Raw genomic sequence first — 11,219 nt, 5'->3', positions numbered from 1 at the left:
AAATAGTGGGATTAAAGCTGGGAAAATATTTTGAGTACTCAGAGGAAGAAGAAACAGAGAAATTTTGTTTTCATAAAACATTTGTATTCACTTCAGATGCTATAAAATGACTTTTTTTTTCTTTTCTTTTTATGACTAACAGAAGTGATAGCTTGGATGATATATAATTTTCCTCATGGGAAGGAAAGTATTCATAAAGGCCAGTTTTAGTTTGCCAAAGCTAATCTCCCTAAATTCCTACTGCAGTCACTGGAGAACTGGAGCATGAGAGAAAGGATTCCTTAGGGGACAAATCTGAATCAGAGCTTCACTTATCAGGGCTCTGAATTACACAGTGGGGACACATTTGCCCTGGTTCTTCCTGGTGAGCAACTCTCCAAACGATTTGGCTACCAGCTTTCTTAAACCCACTTTGACTTCAGTCCTTCAAGATTCAGAAATAGTTTGGTTTTAGTCAAGACAAGCTCAGAAGCATTTGTGAGAAAGGTCACAGCAGTGGTAACAAAGTCATCTTTCAAGTGCAGCTGCAGAGTAATTTTTAAACATTAATTGTTGGAAGGACGAGGATTAGTAATGATTTAGGAGAATGACAGTCTCATCAAAACAAAGCTTGTTAAGTTCCCAGCGTACTCAATAGAAAAACAATGTGCCTTGTAGAGATCTGCAGAGTAAAACAAGTTGAATCTGTTTCTGTTTTATATTTGTCTTAAGGGAGAGGCATCACTACAGATGAAAAATTAGCAGTCTGATATAAGTACATTTTTTAATGCTTAAAAATAATGATTTTGATGTTTCTATGTAATTTCTTTGGGAAGGATATGATTCTATTAAAAATAAGCTAATTGCAAATCAGAGAGTCTCCTACTACAGATTTGTGCCGACTGTTAAAAAAAAGAAAGTTACAAGGGTGACACTTTCTTCTGAGTTGTTCCTTTAAGGAAAGAAAGCATTTGTGAAAGAGTTTCAATTGTTTTCTTGTTTAATATTTCCTGTTTAACATTAATTTGTCCTACTGTTATTTCAAAATTGTGTTTAACATTCCTTTCCTGCCACTCTGAACTGAACTTCTTTTGTCACTGATCCGTGGTGATGTTAATTTTGTTTATACAATAATATCATAAAGGTTTAATCTGATGATTGTTGGCATGTCCCAGCACTCCCATTTTGCAGTTGCTATTTTCTCGAATGATATTCAGACCATGTAGCAGAAGTAGAATTTTGTTGAATTTCCTAAGCTGGGTAGAGGAAAATTTTCCTTCCTTCTCTGCAATGTTTTAGCAAAAGAAGTTTGAATAAATACTAAGAGAACTTGCATAGGTATGAGGAGTTGCCACGCTACCTATACAATATTTTGTGCTAAGTTTTCCCCAGAAGTTGAGTTCTTTCATTTCTGTAGATCTTTCAGCATAAGAAAAACTTATTTCTTGGCTATGGTTGCAAGTTGTGGCCATGAATTGATCCAGAGAAGAAGGCATCCTTCAAAATATTTGCAGACTTGGTTATGAAGGCATTAACAACCTTCTCTCAATTTTCTTGCAGATTTTATTATTTTCTTCATCCAGGCAAACTTCTGTTTGTATCTATAGGTGTTTATCTTAACAAAGGTCTGATGTAACTCATGTGGACTGTGGCCCTATAAATGCAAATTAGCTGGAGCAACACTGCTGGGAAGATTGTAAGAATTATCCACCAGTCAGACCAGATTTCAGGGTAGATTAACTCACAGTTTTTGCATGAACCTGTCCTCTAGTTCAGATTTTGGAATATTTTATCTCTATTTGTTAAAATTATGTACTCTCTTCAGAATTGCTGTTGAGTCATCCCAGAAATAGATACACACTTGTAGTAAGGCTGAATTTTATATTTGTGAAGGCTGTAAAATATTTTTGGATTCCACTATAGAGAATGTTCTAGATACATGTGCTATCCAAAGAGTTCAGAGGTTTAGTAAGCTCTAAATATGAACTTTCAGAATAATGATAAACATGTTTCATATGACTTCAAGATATTTATTTTCATATGATTTAAATATATTTATTTTTTATTCAGTGCCATAATTATTTTCCATCTGAAAACTCAGTTTTACCACTACTGAACAGTATCTTGCTCTGTAGGAAACTCTAGGACTCCAACTTGAGCAGGAGTTAGAGACATGTTTATACTGAGCATGTGTTCAAGTGAAAGATGTTTACCTGAATCAAGCAAGACATACACACTCTGGCATGCAGTACTGTAATTTAAATGCAGAATCCAAACCCAAGAGCAAATGGATCTCATTTGATTCAATGATAAAAGAGAATTGGAGCACTTTCTTTGTTTACTTCCATATAAAGCAGCTGATACAATTAGTTTATGCTCTGTTTGTGATCCCAGTGGTAGAGAATAAGGGTCTTATTATGGATTCAAATTTTCAAGGTCAACTTCGAATTGATTTAAAGGTTGTAGCCTGATGGTTCTAGAGATAATTTGTCATTGATGCTCAGGACAGAGTTTTCTCCTCTCCATGTGTTGAGGCTGATAATTGATTATTATATAAAACTGAGGTACGTAACCTTGGTCTGAGGTCATTAAAAGACAGTGACTCTCTCAATTTGCTGTTCAAGAAATCTTCTCAATGTTTTTCAAGTTTCAAACATGCTATTTTGTGATCTGAGCTTTGTCAAAGCACCAACATTATAAAACCTACTCAGTGTGGTGAATAAGTAAATCTTCCTGAAGGAAGATTTCTTTATTGTATTTTCAATATTTCACCTTCCTTATTATATTAAGGAATTTCCACTTTTTATGTATTAACATTAAACTAAGAATTTTTCAATGAAAATAGTGCCATCAAGAATAATAACTATAAATGAGAATCTTTTGTTATGTAACCTATGTGCACATTCAGACTGAGGTGGCAAGAAGCAAAATTGTATCTGAATTCACTCTCTGTGATGTAAAGGAAGTAATTGACACAGGTTAAGACTCTGCTTAGATAATGAGCTGACCTGGACAGTAAGATTGTCCCAGTGAGAGTAAGAGAGTAATGAGAGTCATACGCTGTATTTTGAGGTGACAGTGAAATTATGCAAAGCATGTGGATGTGGAAACTTCTAATTTGATAATTTTTCGTCATTGATGAAGAATGACTCTAAACCTTCTTCACACTTGGAAATCTGTTGACAATGAAAAAATATAACAAAGCAAACTTTTATGACAAAACAAGTTGAAATAAATAAAGTACAAAAAATGTAAGTTATGGTTATAAGATTTTGGAAGAGAATAGAGAGTATTTGTCCATGCAGGTGAATGCAACTGTATCAAAATTTATTTCTACACCCATAAATAAAAATGAAAAAAACCCAACCCAACAAGTGGTTTGTTAAAAATATTTATGGCCCACAGTACAAGACTGCTGATAGCAGAAGATTTTTGGCTTTGTGGCATTGAAAGCAAAAGAGAAAATTTATACATTGTTGTACAAAGAGAGTATGATTAATGAATTGACAGGCACAATGTTAGTGATTTGGGTCTCTTGGTGGAACTTTTCTCTTGGCTGACAATATCTTTTGGAGGCTGTCCCACCTCCAGTGTACAGGGTGATCTTGGTCATGAGAAAAAATATTAATTGCTCTGACCAGGCACTTAGTTCTGCAATTCTATCTTATTCATTTTATGTTTGTGTTTCTACCTCTTATTCCCACCAGAGAACTTTCAGATACATCAACCTGCATTCCTCAGGAAAGCTGCTTTGACGTCTTTTTAGCTTGCGTTTCCCAGCTCAGAATGTTCCCAGATGAGTCTTGCCCTGAGTAAGAAGCTCTTAACAAATAATGTTCACATAACGCCCATTTCTCTTCCAAGACAGATGGATGTTTGGTTGTTTTCCTCCACATCTGCATCTTCCCAAGTTTCATAAGTCTTTGTAGTTCTTCAACTCAAGGGAGAACACATAACTACCTGAAAATAGAACTTCTGGAGAGCTGTTGTTGAGCAACACCATTACCATCACTATGTTTCCATATTCTATGTTCTTGAGCCACTGTGCATTCCATACTGAGCTTCCTTTCACTTATGGGATTTTCAGGAGGACTTGTATTCCTTTTGCTTGGCACACAGTGCATACAGTGATAGGGCTACTTTTGTAACTGCCTGGAAGGATCTTCACTTCCGTGGCTGTGTCTGTTTCACTTTGTAGCTGGTGGAATGGGTCTTGGACCCGCAAGTCAGAACAAAGCCTTTTCAGATTCAGGGCTTAGTTACAGGTTTTAATGCTTTCCTTACTTCTGAACTTAAAGGATCCTTTGTTAATTACAAATAATGAGCCTCTTTCAGTCACTGACTACAGTTTTGTTTCTCAGTTGAGTAGAGAAGAAAACCTACGTAGTTTGTTAGAAATTTATTCTTTCTTAAATTCAATCCTAAAAGGGGCAGTATCCCAAGGAGGAGACTCCAAGTTAACAATCTCCAATCAGCCACAGTGAGACACAAATTCCAGGCTAATCTTCCAACTAGGCTAGATAATCATTCCTCAGATTCTACAGATACCTCTCCTGTAACACTCTGGCACCATATTAAAAACAACATCCAGCAGTCCTCTGAAGAAACCTTAGGGTTGTCCCTCAAGAAGAACAAGGACTGGTTTGATGAAAACAATCAAGAGATCCAGGAATTGTTGAGGAAGAAGAGAACCACCTACCAAGCACACCTTGCACTGCCATCCTGTCATGTAAGAAAAACAGCCTTTCGCATTACATGCAGCAAACTCCAACAGAAACTCCATGACATCCAGAACAAGTGGTGGATCAGTCTAGCTGAAAAAACACAATTGTGAGCTGACATGGGTGATCACAGAGGTTTCTATGAAGCCCTGAAAACAGCATATGGGCCTAAATACCAAGCTCAAAGTCCTCTACTCAGCGTTGATGGTCAAACACTTCTTTCAGATAAAACCTCCATTCTGAATCGATGGTCTGAACACTTTCAGACCCTTTTCAGTACCAACTGTATAGTCCAAGACACAGCCATTCAGTCCATCACACAACAAACAGTGAAGTATGAATTGGATACTGCCCCCACTTTGGGAGAAACCCTCAAGGCCATACAGCAGGTGAAAATTGGCAAGGCAGCTGGGGTTGATGGAAATATGAGGGCCTTGCACTCCATGTTAAATTTCAAGAGTTTGTGGTGCGCTGTTGGGAACTAGACAGACTACCATCAGACCTTCGAGATGCAGTCAGTCATCATCACCCTGTATAAGAAGAAAGGAATTAAATCAGACTGTTCAAATTACCGTGGTATTAGTCTGCTCTCCATTGCTGGCAAAATCCTGGCAAGAATACTCTTGAACAGACTATACCTGCTATAGCTGAAGAAATTCTACCTGAAAGTCAGTGTGGTTTCAGAGCCAACAAGAGTACCACAGACATGGTGTTTGTTCTCAGACAACTGCAAGAGAAGTGTAGGGAACACAACAAAGGTCTCTATGTAACCTTTGTTGACCTCACCAAGGTTTTCGATACTGTGAGCAGGAAAGGTCTGTGGCAGATTTTGGAACGCTTAGGTTGTCCCCCCAGGTTCCTCAAAATGATTGTCTCACTCCATGAGGATCAGCACGGCCAAGTCAGATATGGCAACACACTTTCTGAGCCCTTTCTAATTAAGAATGGTGTGAAACAAGGCTGCGTTCTTGCACCAACCCTATTCACAATCTTTTTCAGCATGATGCTCCAAAGGGCCACGACAGACCTCGATGATCAGGACGGTATCTACATTCGATACAGTACTGATGGAAGCCTTTTCAACCTAAGGCGACTGAAGGCCCACACCAAGACCCTAAACCATCTTCTCTGGGAGCTGCTTTATGCTGATGACGCCGCCCTTGTTGCCCACACAGAAGCAGCCCTGCAGTGTTTAACATCCTGCTTTGCAGACACTGCTGAGCTCTTTGGGCTGGAAGTCAGCTTGAAGAAGACAGAAGTTCTCCATCAACCTGCACCTCAGGAAGTCTCCCATCATCCCCATATCACCATTGGCAAATCAGTGCTCAAATCAGTCCAGCAGTTTAATTACCTAGGTAGCCTCATCTCCTTGGACAGTAAGGCTGATGGAGAGATAGACAACAGAGATATTCAGTATCAAATCAGGTGGCTACAACATCTGGATGAAACTTACTGATAAAGGTTTAATAGGTTCCCTGAGTCAGTAAGACTTGTTGGTCTGTATTTTGGATCCAGCACCTCAAGGAAGTTTTGGGAGTAGATCTCTTAAACTTCATGTAAAATGACAAATAAATTTGCAAAATATCAAGTAAACATTGCACTGACCAAAACCTGGCTGTTGCACAGGACATATTTCAGTCACAGATGTGGATACATTATGTGGTGCAGAATACATTTTAAATGATAAATGTTTACATTGCATCAAACCTAATCTTACATTAGTGAAAACATTAAACATTTAGGAAATAGGTATGTGTAGAAAATAGGTATGAAAATAGAAATGTGAAGAACCTTTTGATTTCTAGAAGGTGCTACACAGGGGCTTAGCATCCTAAAATCAGAGGCTGGTGTGAAAGTCTTACTCTTTCTGCAGCATTCTTGCAAAACATATCAAGAAAATAATCTTACTGCAGGGTTTTGCATTCATGGAGGCAATCTGCAATCTAAAAGAGTTCTTTTGAAGCACCTGAAGATCCTCAATTCTCTATTAAAAGCCATTATCTCAGATTCATAAGTGTGTGGAGAACCTGCCTGTCTGCCTGCAGTTCTGGTCCCCAAAACCAAGGGAAGCTTTGGAGAACGTGTAACAGGAAAGAATAAAAAATGACCACGTATTAGCGATGGGAGTTAAGAGGAGAGGATGACAGGGTTAAGCTAACTAGCCTAGAAGAGGAAAGGTCTGAGAGTAAATTATATCAGTCTATAAATAGCTTTAAGGCAATAGTAATGTAAATGAAGGCAGGGAATTATTCGCAATCTCGGAAGGTGATAGAATGGGAAATCAAATCTGGAACTTAAAGCAGGAAAAGCTGTAATGGGACTTCCTAAACTACAGGAACATTCAAGCTTTGGAAGAGTTCTCAAGGGGAGAAGGTAGGCCATGATTCAGTAATAGGTTATCTAACACACCAACAGAAATTATTTACAACTGGAAATACTTCTAAATAGCCATTTTTAGTCCTGATATCTGGGTTTTTTGAGCACTTTCCTAATTTAAACACCGGTAGTATCTCGCCTTGGGACCTATCTGTACTGCTGGAGCAATGACTGCTGACCTCTGTACTAACAGCTAGATTGTTTACACTGAAACCAGCTTCAAAAGAGCTGTCATAGAGTGACACTTCACTTCTAATGAAGCAGTTTCAAAATTCAGAGTTGGTGCAATGCAGTGGCATGTCTAGATGCCAAGTTAAACTTTATTATTGAAGAAGTAGCTTTGCTTTCACAGTTATTAGATGAGCTTCTCAGAGAGGTATCATTCTGCAACACTTGCAGCTCAGGTTGAAATAAAGTGCTGTAATTACTGCCATAGACAATTTATTGAAATAAAATATTTTCAGCTATGCTATTGAGCTTTTGAGAATGCGATAATAAATCTGGTACCTCAGTGTGATTAAATGAAAATATACCAAATAACCACAGGGAAATTACATGAGAAAATTACCTTCAGAAAAACATTTATTAGTGGTTTGTGATCTACATTTTCATTCTTAGGAATTGTATTTCTAATAGAGTTAAATTTGCAAAGATACCAATAGACTTTTAGTTATACTGACCCAAAATAACTGCAGTATGATTGCCATCTCAAAGCTTAGATGTATTAATTGTATAGAAACATATTCCTGCTACTGAAAGTATGTCCTCTTAAGAAATAATTTCAAGTGTAATTTTTTGTGTGTATGTGCTGTATTTATTGTTTCAATTTGTTGGCAGTAGAATTGTATTCACATTTAATGTCCTGATACTGGTCTATGTTTGGTATAATACAGCAAGAAATCACAGGCAAGTGTTAGCTACATTTCTCCTCTGTTTAGGGAATCAGATTCCTTCCTGCTGAAAATAGGCACACATCTGCTTGGGAGTCCATGGTCTACATCTCTTTACAGCTTCTTATATAAAATAAGGATCTGGTTAAGGATCTGGTGTTTCCTTTCTCTTGTGTGTCTCCCACCACAGCAGCCTTACCAGCCTTGCTGGAGGTGCACCTGGTTTACAGTACCTATGACAGAGGGTCTGGATCCATAGGGAAGAGAGAAAGCAGGCAGGAGCTGGGCTTCTTTCCCAATTAAGGATGAGATAAATCAGAAGCAATCCCACTGAAATCAGTGTACTACACTGAAACTGTGATAGAAATACAAGAAGAAACTGTGATAGAAATAAAATAAGACAGTGTCTTCTCAGTTTTATGGGACCCAAGAAATTCCAGCTGTACTGGCCACTGTTTGGGAGCTGGTTCTCCAGCTCTGATGTAGATAACTACCTTGAGCTAAGAGAATCTCTCTTGCTGAGGGGATCTACTGACTGCAGCAAAGATTTAACTTGCCTGGTAGCTTAAAGATAAGGAAGGCTGAAGGCCACTTTGTCCCTGTTGTTGAGTGATTTCAGCTTTCTCCATGTTCTGCTTCATTATATTCCTTAAAAGATGCACTTGACCTTCCCAATGGCTTACTGGACTACTCAGCTGAAGCATCAGTAATAGTTTGTTGGTGTTGCAAGCAACATTCAAAGCTGTAAGAAACTAATACAGAACTTTCTAGAATACTTATTACTGAATTTTTTGGTATGTTGGAACTCCAAGTGAAATGGAGGATCTGAGTATGGTGATTAATGAACCTCAGAGGTCAGAGCGGTGGGAGAGTTCATAACCTATTACAGTCTTGTAACTCACAGTATAAAATTCAATTGTTTTTGTCCATAAATGTCTCCAACAAGTTGTGTGTCAGTGCAGTGTCCTGGAACTTCAATCACCAATGTAAGAGAAAATTTATGGAGCGAACCTGTAAATAACTGTGTAAGTTCTCAAGCAGTGTTGCTGAGTTAATATGTTGTTAATATATAACACTGTGTTATGAAGCAGTTAAGAACCTCACTTGCTGGCTACACTTAACATCAGGGGACACTTTGCTGTCACTGTATTGGAACAACAGTGGTAATTTTCATTTTTCTCTGCCCTTGTTATTCCTCTAAACACAAAACCAGATGGATTACACAACGGGCATGACTTTATTTTCTGCACTTTGTTATCTGAATGTGCTTTCAAATAAAGTAAGAGACTGGATCAATGGTGTTACCTGTAGTTTTGTCTATGGGTTTTGATCACAAAGTTGTATGTTTTCACGTCAAGGCTGCTTTTGGTGCCATTTAAGTGCAAGCCATAACCTACATATGTCTGCAGTAAAATGCTTTGCCATGACTGAGGGTTAGATTAGATACTAGGAAAAATTCTTCACTATGGTGAGACACTGGAACAGGTTTCCCAGAGAAGGTGGGTATGGCCCATCCCTGGAAGTGTTCAAGACCAGGCTGGATGGGGCTTTGAGCAACTCACTCTACTAAAAGATGTCCCTGCCCATATTAGAGGGTTTGGAACTAGATGATCTTTAAAATCCCTTCCAACCCAAGCTTTTCTATGATTCTACGACTTGTGTAGCTGCAAAACAAAAGTGTGAGGACCAATTCAGTGTAATGAGAAGCAAGCAAGCCTCCACTTAAGGAGTTATTTGCAACCACTCTGATGAAAATTATTGTCCAAATAAAGAACAAAATACTTTCTCTGCCTCTTTTCCCTTCTGCCCCCCTGACTACAAAGACAGTCGACAGCTCTGGCCAAGGGATCCTGCAAATCAGAGTTTGGTATTTCCCATGGTTTGGGCATCCTGGCTTAGTGGAGTGCTACCTGGACAGGTTTTAACATGCCCTTCCCTGAAAAGTGAGATGGTCTCCTACTTACTAGTAGCTTTGCCATGTTCTCCTTTGAGATGTCTGCAGAGAGTTGAAATCTGAGGAGAAAGGTTCATTTACCTTTCTCTGTTCATCAGACAGCAGGCGCACAATGGAAAACCTTGCCAGGCAGTGCTGGCAGCAGGTACAGAGATATGGGCGGGTGGAGGCTCTTTGTCCCAGACTCATTGTCTCCCGTTCAGCAGTAACCTGTCCATAAATCTGGCCAGCCAAGATTCGGAAACCGCAGGAGGTTATGTCAGTGGAAAACTGAATGCTGAGTGGAACTGACTGGATATGGCAGTGTTTCAATCTCATTTTACTCTGTCCACACAGAGTAAAAAAACATGGTTGCAGGAACTGTAAGCATAGGGACTGAGATGGAAAATAGTGCCAGGCTGCTGTCAGAAGTCCTGGCACACCATGTCTGTGTTGTTCGTGTATAGCTCCAGCACCCTGTCTCAGAGGAAATGGTGGAAGAGGAAGAGATCTGGTGAAGGGTAGCAAAATCCTGTTGAAAAAAACATGGTTTTCTGTACAATTAACATGCATTCTGTACAATGGTAGGTTAAATGGACTCACCTTGTAAGAGGGGGAATCTGATGGGATATAGTATGGGCCACAAATAGCATGGAAAGTATGAAAGGAACAGATTTATAATTTTTTTATGGAACAGGAGTTGGAAGGCTCCAAGTGAAATGTCCCAGTGTAAAACATCAGGGATGAGGTACAGCAAAGGACATGCTTTGCTCTGGCAGCGCATCATTAAGTGGTGGGGGAGCACTCATCTTACAGCAGAATTTGTGCCACTGCCTGACTGCTCGGAGACGCTTCGTGATCACACAAAGGCAAAGGGACAAAGTGACTTTTCTTTAGGAACCACAGGAGCCCTTCCCAGCAGGGTCTGGTCCCACAGAGGTGACATAAAGCATGTTACCTGAGAAAGCATTCAAAGAGTCATGAAGAGATTTGCTTTAATGGCCTCAGAGAGGGATGCTCCTCCCTACATCCTGTGGGTCCAGCGAAACAGAGCACTGAGCTTTTATTTCATTGATGCAGCTTTAGATCCAGAGACAGGTATTTCGAGCCATGGAAGAAGGTGTTCTGTCTTTCTTTGAAGGTCGTGCTTACAAATGGCTTAAAAATAGTTCTCTGAGTGAATCAGGTGTTGTTTCTATTAGCTTTCCTCAAAGCCAGAATAAAAAAGTTGATTTTTTTTTTTTGCCTTTCTTTCATAGCTGTTACTCTGATATCCTGAAAAAGAAACTGGATTTTTAAAACAAATTATGAGCAAATATT

The sequence above is a fragment of the Corapipo altera genome, unplaced genomic scaffold, assembly GCF_003945725.1.
Source record: "Corapipo altera isolate COAL_440 unplaced genomic scaffold, ASM394572v1 46, whole genome shotgun sequence".
Taxonomy (NCBI): Eukaryota; Metazoa; Chordata; class Aves; order Passeriformes; family Pipridae; genus Corapipo; species Corapipo altera.
The sequence above is the reverse complement of the archived record's forward strand: the minus strand, read 5'-3'. Positions refer to the sequence as shown.